Genomic DNA, 17,304 nt, shown 5'->3' on the forward strand with positions numbered 1-17,304 from the left:
GCGTTTCATAAGCTGAGAACTAGAACATGTCCACTGAGTCTCTCTCTAGTGTTAGCAAGAGTTTTTTTGTAAAGTGATAGAGGTAAATTCAAATAGGAATAAGATGAATTAGTCAGTGATAAGGAAATTGAGTAGGATGTGTGAATAAGTACAACACTGATAAAGTTTGTTATGGGACAAAGAGGTAGGTTGTCAGTTTCAGGTGAAAATGCATACTTTGACATTCAGGTACATTTCACATTTGTGGGATTGGTAGCAGAAAATAAAAGCTGCAATACATCTTTTGTTAAAGGTAAGTCTTATGTTAGATAACTAATAACTATAACTATGCATTTTAGATATTTTTCTGCCCTAATTTGACACTGAAAATAAGATCTTGCCAATTTTTAAAAGTAAATGTTTGATAGATAGTCATTATTTACCGGTTTAATTTACTAACATTCTATTAGCCAGTTGGACATGAAACTATGGTCTCCCCAAATTTAAAAAAGCATAGTTAAAATGTGATGTCTAGAGTAGCAGAGTGTACTCCATATATCTCTTTTCACTTGGAAATAAACATCTAAATTGACATTCTTGAGATTTTTGCAGAATGTAATGGTTAATTTTATGTGTCAGTTTGACTAAGCCATGGTACCCCACTGTTTGGTTGAATACCTCTGGATGTTGCCCTGGAGGTAATTTTTAGAGATGATTCACATTTAAATCAGTAAACTTTAAGTGAAGTAGATTACCTTCCATCACAGGGTTGGGCCTCATTAATTCCCTTAAGGCCTTAACAGAAAAGACCATGAGTCCCTAAGGGACTGTAGTATCAATTCTTCTCTGGGTGTCCAGGCTTTGAGCCTGCCTTGCAGATTTTGGACTTGCCAGTTATGACAGTCATGTGTGCCAATTCCTTAAAATAATATTCAAGAAATAAATATTCTTATTTACAAATAAGATTGATTATATAATTACTATAGTAAAATATTTTTATGTATTTAAGATATATACATATATATCTTATATATTTAACATATGTATTTCTCTGGAGAACCCTTATTAATACACTAGGATTCTCTTGATTTTCAAATAGAAGTTGGAGGCAATTTGAAAAGACTTTTTACAGGGCTTTTAAACCACAGATAATATTCATTTTTTTTTTTTTTAAATCGGGGTAGTAGTTGCATGGATATTTACTTTACTAATATTCTTTAAAATATATTTTCCATATATATTCTCTGCAGTATTAATGTGTTTCACAATTGAAAAAATAGGATAAAAATTAAATTTGGAATTTTAATTTCCAGATGAGTATATAGTATATAAGATATAAGCCAATATCTATTCATTTCATTTATGAGATGGTACCAATTCTAGTTTGTCCTCCATATAAAACAGATGAGGTCTTGGGGCGCCTGGGTGGCTCAGTCATTGGGCGTCTGCCCTCGGCTCGGGTCATGATCCCAGGGTCCTGGGATCGAGCCCCGCATCGGGCTCCCTGCTCAGCGGGAAGCCTGCTTCTCCCTTTCCCACTCCCCCTGCTTGTGTTCCCTCTCTCGCTGTGTCTCTGTCAAATAAATAAATAAAATCTTTAAAAAAAAAAAAAAAAAAAAAAACAGATGAGGTCTTAACCTCAGATATGACATTTTGGTCACATATCTTCTATTTTCTTTTCTTCCTCTTCTTCCTCTTCTTCTCCTTCTCCTTCTTCTTTTTTTAATCCAGTAGGCCTTTTTACAGATAATCTTTTTGTGTCCAAGATTTTATTTATTTGAGAGAGAAAGAGAAAGAGTGCAGGGGGAAGAGCAGAGGGAGAGGGACAAGCCAACTTCTGGTTAAGCATGAGCCCAATGTTGGGCTTGTTCCAAGGATCCTGAGATCATGACCTGAGCCAAAGGCAGATGTTTAATGGACTGAGACACCCAGGCACCCCTACAGATAATCTTTAAGACTTAATGATACAGGAAATAAAAATAGCTTGCCTTTAAGAAGTCTTTATTGACCAACTTGTGATTGAATAGCCTCTTACTATATTTTCTTTATCCCTTTTCCATCAAACTTTACTTAATTCTGACTTACCAGTTTCCCCAATCTTGCTTAGAGCTATATAGTAGGTGATTTAATTGAATAAACTCTATGAACTAAACCTTGATTTTTTAGCTTCCAGATACCAGTTTCTCAAGTGAAGTGATGTCTATTTCAGAAAAGTTCAGAAACATTGTAGTTAACTGGGAAAAAGGTCATTTGGCATGCTCATCATTCCTCTAGCCACACAATGTAAGTAGGTCCCTCCCACAGAGGGTGGGCAAAGAACCTATTCTAGAAACACAGATTTGGGCTGGTGCCCTGGTATAAATCTCTTCATCTTCAGCCATCAACTGTTCAAGGAAATTCTCATTCTTTGTTAATCTCTTTTTCAAAATGAATGAACATAATAAAATATAACATAATAAAAAATAAAAAAATAAAAAGTTAACATAATAAAAAATAACATAACATAATAAACATAACATAATAAAAAATAAAACATAACATAATAAAAAATAAAAAAATAAAAAGTTAAAAAAAAAACTAATGAAAGCCCCACTCATTGAATTTCCACCAAAAATATGCAAAGTTTGAAAATTTTTCTCAACTTCTGGAAGCTTTTGATTGAGATTTCTCATCTGTAGCCCAAGTGATTTTAAGTTACACTGTTCCTATTGCAAATATGGTGATCCATTTGATTCCAGTTTGCTTTTTAACTATCGGTGACTTTCATTTGCAATAGGAAGTTTGTTACATCCTACTCTGATTTTTAGAATGATGTCAAGAACGGATTAAAATCAGAATAGAAACGTGTCGCTACTACAAGTATACATGTGTATCTATAATGATTATGCTCTATGAATAGGCACACTCTTTATATTTTGTGAAAAATATACTTCCACTAAGTCACTTGCATTGACTATTTTCTGTGCAATTTAAAATCAGTCAAACATGAAATTGCTGAACATTTGGTTTCTTTCTCTATGCAAGAGGTAAGAACCAAGGCTGTATGATGATCAAAACATAACATTCTGGACTTTAATTGTTACATTAAACAGTCTAATACACATGTGGTTTTGAATTCATTAAAATGAATTTCCTTTAGATACTTTGGGTTTGCCTTCTGTGAGATCCATTTATGAATTGGGCTGTTTGGCTGATGACTAGACATCAAGGAATGAATGAGAGAACTGTTTTCATTTGCTTCAGTGAAAATTTAGCCACATTCTTTGTAAGGGGTTGACTTGTTTTCCATTTCTAAACCCCCGTCACTCCTCATTGATCTTAGAGAAACATTTATGTAATGACAACATATATGTATTTTATAAAAAGTAACATATCTTTCCATATTCCTTTCAACTCTGAACTTTCTTTTGCAAATTTTTGGATTTGTATTTTCCCCCCAAAATCCTGTATCATAAGAAATAGAGGTCTATATACAAAATCAATTCAACAAATTGGAATAAAGTAACTTCTTTTTAAATCAGTTATAATTGACATACAACAAATTAGATTCAGGTATACAATGTAATGATTCAATATTTGCATATATTATAAAATGATCACCACAACAAGTCTAGTTAACATTCATCACCATATATAGTTACAAAAACATTTTTTGTGATGAGAACTTTTAAGATCTATTCTTTTAGTAACATTTAAATATGCAATATAATATTAACTATAGTCACCATGTTGTACATTACATTCCCATGACTTATTTTATAGCTGGAAATTTGGAATGAAGTAACTTTTAAATCTAGGTATACTACATATTTGACTGCCTTCAGAAAAATTTAAATGGCATTGCTGTATTTGTGGCCTCATTCCAAAAATAGCAATGTCTAGGCAACACTCATGTTCAAATTCCTGTAACATTAACATGAGATGAAATTAATACAATGAAAGTTTTCATTTTATTTCAATTTTCATCTTTGTAGAATAAGTAGAAGAATGAAAAAACATCCAAACTCTAGTTCCAGGTGTAATTATTATAAATGTTTTTCTGAAATTTGCAGAAATCAGAGAATGTTTTAAGCCCTTTGGAACAAATCATTATGATTCCAAATGGCTAGCCCTGACTATGCTAAAATCATTATAACCTATGATACCATGTGAAGGACAAGAAAAATAATCAGCCTCTTAGCAATATGTATTTCTGATATCATTGAACTAAAACAGTTGCACCTTGCCTATAAATGATGACGAACTCTAAATGAGGATTTACTGTAAACACAGTTTAAACCAAAATGAATAGATGATTTAATGTTAAATAATAATCTATCTGACTATATAATTGTTAACACATTTAATGTACTTTTAAATAAGGCATACTAAATATTATAATCATTTAATATCAAACAGCATGTAGAAAATTTCAGTTTGGATTACTATCTGAATTACTTGCTTTGATAAATATAAACTGTCATGAGAACAGAGATCTCTTAAATGTTAAGTAGTTGCATTATTTTTCAAATAAAATTTTGATAGCCTACACTGTGGGTAAATGTACATCTGCCATTGAAAGTAATGAGCAACTGGACAGGGAACCTGGGCTCTACAAGGTACTGTTGTATTGAGCTGGTCAGTTGATTTTTAATAAGTTTAAAACAAAGTCAGTAAAAATCTAAGTTTGACATTCCAGATTAGATATGCAATGGCTGACCCTGACATTAGAAAATAAAAACTAAAATATGATTTAATATATTTCAACGCCAATTATCTGTCCTGACAGTGACATTAATTTCTTCAAAAAACCCAAACAATTCTGAAATTATTCATTTTTTATCTTGCGTTTCAGCTAATTTTGTTTGTTAAAAATATGATTCTAGGGTGCCTGGGTGGCTCAGTAGGTTAAGTGTCTGCCTTTGGCTCAGGTCATGACCCAGGGTCCTAGGATTGAATCCGGCATCGGGCTCCCTGCTCAGCAGAGAGTCTGCTTCCCCCTCTACCTCTGCCTGCCCGTGCTTGTGCTCTCGCTCTCTCTCTCAAATAAATAAATAAAATCTTTAAAAAAATATGATTCTACATTACTGCTTGTTTTTCTCACTATTTGCTTGAATTTATGAATGTAAGCATTATATTCTTTTGATTTTCTACGGGATTGTCAGACCTAACTTTCCACAAGTTAGAATTCATGCTATTTATGTAATTCCTTGTACACTGATGCATTTGTTCATGAATGTACATATGAATTAAATCAAGCCATGTATAAAAAGAAATATTATATATTAAGAAAAGGACAAACTCAAATAGGTGAAGATTTTCAATTAATTTGTATGGATTGACAATAATTCTGTTAATCTCTTAAGAAAGTATTTATTAAATCTTTCAAAAGTTTTTGGGCGCCTGGGTGGCTCAGTTGTTTGAGCAACTGCCTTCGGCTCAGGTCATGATCCTGGAGTCCCGGGATCGAGTCCCGCATCGGGCTCCCTGCTCAGCGAGGAGCCTGCTTCTCTCTCCGACCCTCCCCCCTCTAATGTACTCTCTCTCATTCTCGCTCTCTCAAATAAATAAATAAATCTTTAAAAAAAAAAAAAATCTTTCAAAAGTTTTAATTATAAGGCTAAATTAATGATTGACATGTAATTATCCATATGGCTAATACGGATTTTTCCTTGTAAATCTTTTATATTTATCCAACAATACTGGTGAAAGGTTTAAATTTTTGTTATAGAAATTATAGTTGCATTTCAGTTAGATCCATGTATATAAAATTAAGTCAACTTACTGTTAGCAGTATCTCCTTCAAGAAGAATGTTTGATGCATTCCTATTAATTTTTCTCATCATTACTAATAGCTTATCCTCAGCTTCCTTTACAAAAATTGTCAAAAAAGAGAATATAGATAAGTAAAATAATATTCTTAAGTATAATAAAAGTTTAAACATACAATATCTGAAGTTAACCCTCTGGGATTGTAGTCACACACATCATTGGTTAGCTCTGTGACCTTGGAATAGGCATTCCCTTCACAGACTCAGGTTCCCCATCTGCATATGGTAGGTGTGATAGTACCCACTTTGGAGTCCTTATGAGGATTGCTGTAGTTAATGTCGGTGATGTACTTCCAGTAATATCTGCTACCACACAGGAGGCAGCCATCATTGTAGCTCACAAAGGCACACCTAACAATGTTGCCTGAATCTCAGTAGCTGGGGAAAATTGCTTAAAATGGAGAGAGGAATAAGTAAAAACGATTTTGAAAAAAAGTGGGAAGGGACAGAAGTTAAAATCTTTTCTGAGAGAAACATGGATTTTAGCATTCAAAAACAAGTGCTTGTGAATCTTTCAGCAGGAGTTGAAACTGGCAGCAGCAGAAAACAAGGTAAAAATATGTTTAAATTTGAGTTCACTCAGATTTGGTAAGTATAAAAAATATGCTCAAATAAAGAGCAAAAGCATGATAAATGGCATAACACTGGGATAATCTGCCTTGCAAAAAAGAGTGACATTACTCCTTTCTCTTAAAGAAATTCATGAAATCACAAATAAGTTGAATCTTCAGTGTTATTTTACATTGACTTTTCAGGTGTTTTGTTTGTTTGTTTGGGTTTTTTTCTGTGAGCATAAAATGTCAGTTGCTCCCTAATTTTTGATCTAGAGGAAATCCAAGGATACCAGGGAAAGTAGTGATGACTGGAAACATAATAATAACAGGAAGAGTCACAATAGGTACTCCTGGGTGGCTCAGTCAGTTGAGCATCTGACTCTTAGTTCAGGCTCAGGTCATGATCTCAGGGTGTTGATCTCAGAGCCTTGAGATTGAGCCCCACATAGGTCTCCATGCTCAGGGAGGAGTCTGCTTGTCCTTCTCCATGCCCCTCTGCTCCTTCCCTTCTGCTCCTCCCAGGCTCATGTGAGCCATGCTCTTTCTCTCTATATATAAATAAATAAAATTTAAAAAAAAAAAAAAGAGTAGAAGAGATAAGAAGTTTCAGCTCCTCACTCTGCACCAGTCACTGGTCCAAGCACTTTATAATTCTGACAACCCTATAAGATAATGATACTTCCTCCCATTTTACAAGTGAAGAAATCAAGTCACAGAGAACTACATTAACTTTGATTTTTTTTTTAAAGATTTTATATATTTATTTGAGAGAGAGAGAATGAGAGAGAGCACATGAGAGGGGTTAGGGTCAGAGGGAGAAGCAGACTCCCTGCCCAGCAGGGAGCCCGATGCTGGACTCGATCCAGGGACTCCAGGATCATGACCTGAGCTGAAGTCAGTCGCTTAACCAACTGAGCCACCCAGGTGCCCAACGTTAACTTTGATCTTAAAAGCAATGGGGAAGAGCTGGTTTATACAATGGTCCATTTCAAATATTTGAACATTTTAAAGAATAGGAATGGCAAAAATACCTTGTAGGCTATTTATTCTGAAGATAAATGTGTATTTCTCGTACTACAGATTCATTGCTGAAGTCAATATGGCAAGAAAGAAAAACATTTTGACAGAAAGAGCTTCCCTCTGGCTTTATAATCCAATTCCTAAAACATATTTGCTTGAATAGCACTAATGATATGATCCGAAAAATATGTAATTTCCTGGAGCCTCCATTTTGTTATTAATAAAATGTCAATAATGATGATGTAATTCTTATCTTTATTCCTCTATAAATAAGGTTCCCTGCCCCAACCCCCCAATCTTCTTTCAAGATTTTCTCTTTAAAAACAAAAACAAAAACAAGTTGCTCAGATATTTTTTGGATGAGATTAACATTTAAATCAGTGGAATTTGAGTGAAAATATTTCATCCAATCAGTTGAAGGTCTTCATAGAATAAAAACTAATCTCTCCCTAGCAAAAAGGAATTCTGTCAGCAGGTGGCCTTTGGACTTGAACTGCGGTATCAACTATTCCCTTGACTTCCAGTCTACTGGTCAGCTTTGCAGATTTTGGACTTGCCAGCCTTCATAATCACATGAGCCAATTCCTTAAATAACTCTCTTTAGATAGAGGAGTAGAAGGATAGATATGCATACATCTTATTGGTTTTATTTCTCTGGAGAACACAAACCGATAAAAGGGGCACCGATAATAAGGAAATAAATATGAAAACATGTTGCATAATGATCAATTTTATGGATTAAAATAAAACAGGAATAGGGATAAGGTATGTCAGAAATTAGGATTTCAATTTCAAATGGAGAGTGACGAGTAGATATTTGAGTAAAGATGTAAAGAAAAAGGTGGAATAAGCCCTGCAGATAATGAGTTGCAGAGGTCCCGAAATGGGAGTGAACCCAATGTTCAGGAAAGAGCATTGAGGCCAGTGTGCCTGGAGAAGAATGAGTAAGAAAAAAAAGTGGTAGGAAAATAAGTCACAGAAGCAATGAGGGACAAAATCATGGAGAATTATATAAGAGAATGTCAGGATTTGGGCTTTTAATCTGAATAAGATGGAACTATTGTTAGAAGGCTTGAGCAGGAGAGTGGTATGTTCTAAATTGGGTTCTCAGATCATTCTGGCTGCTGGGTTAAGAATCATCTAAGGAGGGTTTCTCAGTCAAGAGTCAATATCATACATTAAGGAATTTCTTAGAAGGAATTGATTTACACATTGTGGGTCTGACTAACCAATTGTGAAGTTATCAAGGCAGGCACAAGAAGAAAAGACCATGAGGGGTTTACTACCCGTGGGTACAGGCCAAAGTTTATTGTCCATAGGCAGTTAGGAAAGGAAGACTACGATAAAGTCCTAGAAAACATGAGCTGGAACTTGCTGTCCACAAAGTAAAATCTTTTTATCCCCCAAAGAAAGCCTAAATTCTCTTTTAAAGACTTTTCAAATGATTAAATTAGATGCCCCAAGGATAGCCTCTCTAATTTCAAATCAGTTGATTATGGACTTTAATTAATCCACAAAAATCACTCAAAGCAGCACCAAGATTGGTGTTTGATTGAATAACTGGGAAGAGCTGTACTAATGCCACAATGCTGGCTGCTTCCTTTCAATCCTCCACCCCCTACACGAGACAACCTCTCCCCACCCATCTTATCCAGAAGCATACTAGAAGGAGAATTCTTGGAAATACAGTTTTAGTCTGACCAAGTTACTAAATCATAAAGACATCATAGGGAGAAAGAAGAGAAGCAGAGACACCAATTACACAGTGTCACAATGATCAAGAGATTATGGTGGCAGAGTGGGGAAAATGTTAGAAGATAGAGAAGGGTCGGGGTGGGCTGGAAGAGGAAATGTGAATCTTGAAGGCCTCAAGGCCTACATGGTTGTAGATCAGAAACATTAGAAGGTAGGGAAGGTAGAGATCTCACAGTGAGCCTAGAGAATTCTGGGGTCCCTCTTTCTGTTGGACACTTTAAGGTTGGGACAAGGTTGGTCCTTACGTTTTCTGTTTTTTCAGCTTCTTGGGGCCTCCCCAGCTTTTCTCCAAAAAGACTTTCAGCTTTAGCCTTTAGCATGAATTCCTGGTTCTCAATGCATTTAGGGTAATTAGCACAATGCCTTGTTCCTAGTTAGCTTTCAACAACTACTAGTTACCATGACTGCCTTCAATTTGTCAAATGGTTATACTTAGGCTTTCCTTTCTAAGTAAGTTATTATTGGTTCACCTTCCACAGAAAGAGTCATATTTTTTGTTTCTCTTTAAATTGGAACTTTAAAACTTATAAATTGTTGAGGAGCTAGGAGGTGTTAAGGTCATAGTTTCAGAGCCAGTAAAATTTAGTTTGAATCCAGCCTTTTATAGCTGGGCAATCTGGATGATTTACTTACTCTCTTTGTATATTTCATTATTTGTCACAGGGTTCTTTGAGTTAGGAGGGAATATTATTTACGAGCCTTCAGCTCATTGTAGGCTCCCGATTAAGGCTGTTTGCTTTCTTCTTTTTTTTTTTTCCCCCTACCCTGAAATCAGATGAGGAGAGACACTGCTGATGGCCCCTGGAGGCTCGGTTCCTACTCTCCTTTGGTAGACTGAAGAGGTGGCTCAGTGGAGCTGAGGTTTTCAGCAGAAAAAAAAAGACTGATTCTAACTCCTGAAGTTCCTCTTTCTAATAAGGCACTTTCCTCCTCTAGGAAGCTAACCTTTGACACACATTCTACTAAGTTTCTCTGTCCCCCAGTTCTCATAGATGAAGAGACTTATGGAGTCAAACTTCCTTTCACATTCCTTCTCCTGGTGTGCTTAATCAGTTATGCCCTGCCTCAGAGCAGGTGCAACATTGTCAGCCAGCAGATTGTGCGCTCCTTGGTACATCTCTGCTCATATGTTTTTACAAGATAAGTTCATTTCGATACTGAACTATATGGCTCTAATATTACCTGTGTATGCACAAAGCTGTGTGTCTTCTTGCCTCTTGTACAACATAATACATAATTGCTTTTATTACTATGATGACTATTGATTGCTTCTATGAATTTTGCATACAACCTTTATTTCACTTTGATTTTAATTGACCATTTAAAAAAATCATAATGACTTAAAGTGACATTTCATATCCAGTAGTATGATTGGAAGGGAAATTAAAACATGCACAACCAATTATTACATGCTGCGATTTTCTAAGTATTTTTATACAAATGCATATAAAAGTTCAATAATCTGATTTCTCTTTTAAAAATGGAGAAACTTAGAGTCAGAAAAGTGGAATAATTTGTCCAAGTGGAAACACTGCAATTCCATCTGTCTGACTCCAGGCGTATCTTCCTCCTTTCAGGATACAATATTCACAACTGTAAGAGTAGGAGATTTCTGCTTTATTACTTTATCAGCCCTTTTGTTTGTTCCCCCGTAAATGGCTTTTAAACGACAATGCCCATGAGTCTCTCCCATCTGTGTGATTTTTCTCTGTGGAAGTTCAGGGTAGGGCTGCAAATGATTTCATAAAACACATTCCAGAATCTAAACCATATGGCTGTCTTCTATGTTTCTACAAACAGAGCATGCTATCCTCACACACCAGTAGCGGTACATGTGTGATTACACACTCACACAGTAGTTGTTACAGTGATGCCCTTGCCCTCCACAAGGAAAACCATAACCTAACATAACAGAGTAGTTTAGAAATCATATGTGACACCCATCTACATTTTCTGCTTCTAATATACAAGAATTGTAAAAAATGTAGGTTTCATGGGAATTAAAAACTATTTCAAATTCAAGGTATATTTATAACAAAAATTTTTACCAATGTTTTTGTACAAATGAATAAACACTATGTTTAAATGATGTTTCTTTAGCAATACCCTGCAATTTATATTTTTATAAATGCTCAAAGATTCCCTACTGCTGTGGTAGCTCAATGTGCTTCTTTAGGAAAAACAAATGCTGCTATACTCTTTCAATTTGTAAATTACTGCAGCATTCAAATTTAGAGTTCCTTGAATAAATACTCTCTAATGTCAGAAATATTTGTTAAAATTCTTTCAATCTTAGCTAAGAAAAGGAAAAGCTCTTTTAAGAAAAGTGAAAAACAGTTTCAATACTCACAGGTGTATTCAAGCAAAGGAAGAGGAGTCCCTAGAAAGACCCAACCCATGGTATGACTCACTCAGTGAATGAAGCTTAACTGACCTCACCTGCAAAGGAGAAATGATAACCCAGATCCAGCAGTATCCATGATGAATACAAATTACAAAGTAGGGGATTCTTCCAACAATATGATTATATATATATATAAAATATATTATTTTTTTTTCTGAATAGCCTGTTTAATGCCAGAGACAAATCATGGATATGAGAATAGATGTTCTTACTCAATGAAAAAGAAAAATCAACTTTTCTAGGACATATTTTCATGAAAGTAGAGAATATTACACTTCAAGGTCAAATGTGGTAGAATGAAGGGTTTATCCAATAGATAAACAAAAACACCAAACATTAAACTCTGTTGTTTACCTAAAAAAGATTATTTTTTCCAAGGACATCAGCAGAACAGGTCTGAGTACACTTGAAAATATTTTGCCCTTGGGCAAATTTATTTGCAAGAATATTTACGTGTTTAGATAATGAATTGGTGATAAATACATGAACACTGAACAAGTTTTTGCTTACTTAATAGTACATTGTTCTTGACGATTTAATATGTTATTATTAATGACACATAAGTAATAAAATTATTTAATACATATTACTATCATAATATCATGTATTTGATTAATATGCCATTCAACATTAAAGTGAAAATAAGTATTTGGAAGTGAAATATTTAACCAGAAACTAATTCTTTGAGTTTAGCATTATTTTCTTGTGTGGGTGTATATACATTTATAAAAAGACCTTGTATTTTAAATGGTCAAAATATTTTCAATGGTAATTTGATGACTTAATTGTAATAGGTTCCAAAACATATGGATTACATTTCCCAGTTCCATTACAATCCCATTGGGTTTTTAAATAATGGGAAAAACCTCTTTAAAAAGAAAAAATAAAAAAGACCCAAAACATGTGAAAAATAACATGAGCATTTCAACATACTCCATATTCAACAGGATTTGTTCTTCCCAAGTGTATAATTGACCTAAATCGTAAAATTTCTGTTCAAGTACATATTTTCTTTTCGTCACTGTGTTAAACATCATCTCTTAGGCACAACAGCACCCAGTAATTTTCTTTTCCCCCATATTTTCTTTTTTTACATAAGTGAATACTGAGTTGAAAGTACATGAGAAAAACAAAAGAGAGAAAAAAAAAGAGAAAAAAAAAAGAAAGTACATGAGAAATGGAGGAAGCAGACTCTCAAACTCAGCCAAGTAAGTGTTTGTTTCCTTGATTTTGTTTGTTTTTTAAATATCTACTAGCAGAAAGAACTGACTAGATAAGAATTATTGTATATTTTTTACCCTCTAATCTCTTTGTTCCCAGATTTAGTTACATAAACAAGAAGTATATTTGTGAAGTATGATTATGCAGAATTTAAATTTTAGATTCATGCTATGTAAAAATATAATACTCAAAACTTGCTTTTACTTGATTTGCAAGGGTAATCATTAGAATTCTAATCATACTTACCATAGGATATTCTCTACAGTTAAGACTGACAAATCCACCCAAGTTGCCAAAAAATGTCAAGACTTCTTCAATAACATGTTGAAAATAGTGTTGTTTTTTGTAATTTTGAAGCAAATGTGTTTATTTTACTTTGACATTGAGAGATGAGCAATTCTCCTTTATCTTCACAACATTTCATCAGAGATAACTGTTGGCTAGACACAGAATTATCCAACTTGTTCTAGTTTGCTTTCTTAAAGCTTAAACGCCTATCTTATCAAATTCCATGTAATCTTTGGGATGCACTCATTTTTCAATTTCCAAGTTAATTTCTTGTCATCTTTGATTCATCGTTGTTCATGTCTCCTGTCAGTAACTAGCTTTAAGCCCTGTCAGTGTTCTGGATTCAAGGGTTTCTTTCCTTTGCATTCTGCTGTCGTTCTAGTCTTGATTCTCATTGTTCTAGATTATCTCCTTAGAGCACACCTCAAGTGCCATGATTTACCCCCATTTTAGCCTTTGTCCAAGATGTTTCTCATCCCCTGAAATCTCATGTCTTAAGCCTCTCAAATGATTCAAATCAGATCATCTTTTAAGACCAAGCTTCTATCACTTATCATACCCCTAGCATAACCTTAGGGATTAAGAGAAGCAGGAGTGAAATACTGCCATTTCGCTTATTTTGGAAGACTGAAAATCATTTTTTTTTGTTTTATGATCCTTTAAATGTTAATATCCTTCTGACTGACTATAATGGATGTGCATTTAGGATTTGACATTCAACTTTTTTTTGTTATTTTTACAACCTCTGTTGTACAAGTTGACATAAAGTTCTGCCACTGAGAATTTTTGTTTTTAGCATAAAATTTGACATATATGAAATAGACCCTATATAAAGGACTTCAAAATAAGTTTAATCAATCACAACATTTGTTGTCACAATTCAACAAAGTTAGAGCTTTAGCTGGCTGAGATCAGGCTGCTACCACCTGAGAAATACTTTGCCTTTATTCTTCCTATATTATGATGTCCTAAATCAAGGGTTTACCAAAACTATTAGTGGAAAGAAAAATTAATGATCTAATCTGTGTCATCTTAATCTAAAAAAGAAAAAGAAAGGTTAAATACAAAGCCTCTAGATTTCTACATTTGAGAAAACCCGAAATGTTTTTAAAATGATCTCATAAAGCTTTCACAGCTATGTTAATATGTTCTGTAACACCTTCTAAAACTTAGGACCTAGAACTCTGAGATCCAGGGATGTATTGTCAGGAATACTGCTGCTACATATATGTGTCCTTGAGCAATAGCCTCAAACTTGGTTACACAAATTTCTAGAATTCTGTGAACACAACTCCAAAACTTCATTTCAAATTGGAAAACTATTCCAAATACTTTATATAAATTCTGACATTTTTTTTTACTATTTTTTCTTAAGCAGAAGCGCCGGTATGACAATGATCATAGAGGAACAAGGCAAAGCAGACGTTCTATTTAAAAATGACAGAAAAGAAAGCCTAGCAATAGTGCCTTTCATCTGCCAAATATGTTTATTTTTTTTAAACATCGGTGCAAGAATCTCTGACAATGAGTGGTTGAATTATTTGGACAGCAAGTTTCTTCTAATTCTAAGATTTTCTGATCATACCATAATTTGTTTAAAAAGTACAGCAACACAAAAGTACCAAACACACATACACCCACACATACAAACACACACACACACACCACATGCCACATAAAACTAAAAAGCATACATATTCTTCATGTATATACTATTTCAACTACAGTAGAAGTAGGGTTCTTTCCACAACACAAATAAACAAACAATTGCTAGAATTTCTTCAAACTAATCCTGAATGCAAATGAAAACATCAAAAACAAGAGGGTTTATTCAGAGATCAGGATGTTCTTCAGAACACAATACGTGAAAATAGTTTGCGCATTATTATATGCACAAGTACACATGCTCTCACACCAGAAGACCTCAAGAATCCTTGCGCAGTGTGCACAGGCTTCCCTGTATGGAAGTGTCATCACTTCCGAATATATCCCGCTATAGAATGAAGGATAGAACTTGGGTCATTGATGGAGCCGAATGATAGATATAAACTAAGATGCATCAAATGTGTCTGATGCGGAAAGATGCCCAAAGATGGCTTGTTAACAGAAGGGAGAGTGGTCCTTCCTTCCTACCAAATTCTGATGAAAAATGTAAGATGCACAGTATTTGGGGAGCATTTATTATGAGCTAGTTAGAACATGCTGAGTGGAAATGAATAGTGAATAACTCAAAGGGATTTATAGTCACAGCTTGGAGCCTCGCTGCAAATACTGATGTTCAGCAACACCAGTCCCAAAGGAAATAGGAGCGGGAGGAATATATGTTGTCAGTGTGATGAAATGAAATAGTTGCAACTGCAGATGGATTATTAACTAATATTGACTCTTGCTCTAAAAGCTGTCAGAGTTTTGCTATGCAGCACTGAAACAGCTGGGAATGTTCTGTCATGAAGCCAGTGGAGAAACATTCTAGTTGGGTTGAAATGCAAAAGCTAGATATTGGCTAAGGACCTAAGAGTCGTAAGTTTGCTTCTGGGTCAGACAAAATGAACACCACTTTTTTAGTCTATTGTAAAAGATTTGCTTCTTTGATTCATCAAAGATTTATTAAACACTTGCAAAGTGATAGGCACGATAGCTTCTCAGCAGTTGATAAGTAACACACCGATCCTGCTGTTATGGAAATTGCAATCTAGAAAACACTGAACTGATCATTTAACATTTTCTATAAAAAATGGAGAAAAAAAAGACTATACTTTTAGGGATCACTTCTATAGTTGTCACTCTGAACATATAGAATCCCAGAAACCATGAGGAGGAAGTACAGTGTCCTTTTCTGAGCATGAAGCTAGCTCTGGGTGTTGCTTCTGCAGCTGCAGGCAAACATCAATGATCTTTCTTCCCTGCACTGGAAGAGCAAGAAGGAAGGGAAACCATCTCACTGGGTGGGGGGTAGAAAAAGAAAAGCCTCATTGGTTAAGACAGGATATTTTTAGAGGATAACTGCTGTAAAAATAGATCTAAAGGTTTAGGGGCTCAACTTAATGGAAGTTTATACCTCGTTCATATTTCAATCTCAAGCAAGTTGTTTGGGTTAAGGGACTTCTTTTCATCCATGGTGACATTCTTGCCCTGGACTCCTTTTATTCTGCTGTTCCGCCATCCCGTAGGGCCTCACAGTCTTCAACAACCAGCAAGCAGAAGGGGTCAAACCATGAGGAAGGCACACCCACTTTGTGAAAGCCTTGGTCCCAAAGTGGCACACACTACTTTTCCTTTCATTCACTTGGCTAATGACTAGTACAACTAGTACAATGACTAGTACAGTTACTACACATAGTATAAGGGGGTGGTATAGAGGTAGCAAATGTAATAATTGGTTTGGCAACTACCTTCCAGCTACAACTTTATGGTGTGAACAGAGAGACCAGATTTTGGTGAACAGTTAGACTTATCTACAGTAAGAACAAAATGGAAAACGTCACTTAATAAGCAAACTTGTCATATCTGGGCCTTTAACTGGCCAAAAAGATATTAATAAAAATTTACTTTAAAAAGCTTGAAAATATTTGATATACAAAAATATTGTTCAGTGTTTCATATAGCAATTTTCTTTTCTGGCCAGGATTAGGTTTATCATAAAGAATACATTTCCTTTGGTGAGTATCTGGGTAGAAAATATGGATAATAGTGGTCTTCCTCAAACAAGGATAATTCCAGCACAGGAATGACGGGTTATTCAAGAAATGAATTTTGAAACTGCTTTGGATTGTATTAACATGAACAGAAATCAAACAATTATAAAAAATTGATGTTGTTATCTATGATGTTTGTGATGCCTGTGTTTTAACCACTAGTGTTAATGTTCTGCATTAAATCCCCATGGTATACACTCAATCTGTTTCATCAGTTCTAAAACAGAACACTTGCTGTCTAATTGAGTCATGTTTGCATTTCCAGCTGTGTGTAGGCAGCTAGCCACATTCTTTTCTATTCATATAAACAGACTATTACAATTATGTAAACAGTATAACTTTTAAATGCTCATTATGTTCCATTAGCTCTATTTACTAGACTCACATAGTCTCAAGACATAAAAATTTGAAAGAAAGGATATTAGATTAGGATAGTATTCTCAGACTGGCCAACAATGTATATACCTAGTTTTATACAAAGAAGAGGAAGCAGAAATCCTTTTTTTAATAAGGAAAATCTGACGTAGTAGAGCAACAGAAGATTCCCTTTATAGATGGGCCATTTCCATGGGTGTCAG

The 17,304-nt window shown here is 34.7% G+C and overlaps 1 pseudogene; it reads left to right on the top strand.

The window, feature by feature from the left end:
- The first annotated feature begins 15,777 nt into the window (after nt 1-15,777).
- LOC118553275 (small nucleolar RNA U3) lies at nt 15,778-15,977 on the top strand (annotated as a pseudogene).
- The last annotated feature ends 1,327 nt before the right edge of the window (nt 15,978-17,304 follow it).

The sequence above is a fragment of the Halichoerus grypus genome, chromosome 1, assembly GCF_964656455.1.
Source record: "Halichoerus grypus chromosome 1, mHalGry1.hap1.1, whole genome shotgun sequence".
Taxonomy (NCBI): domain Eukaryota; kingdom Metazoa; phylum Chordata; class Mammalia; order Carnivora; family Phocidae; genus Halichoerus; species Halichoerus grypus.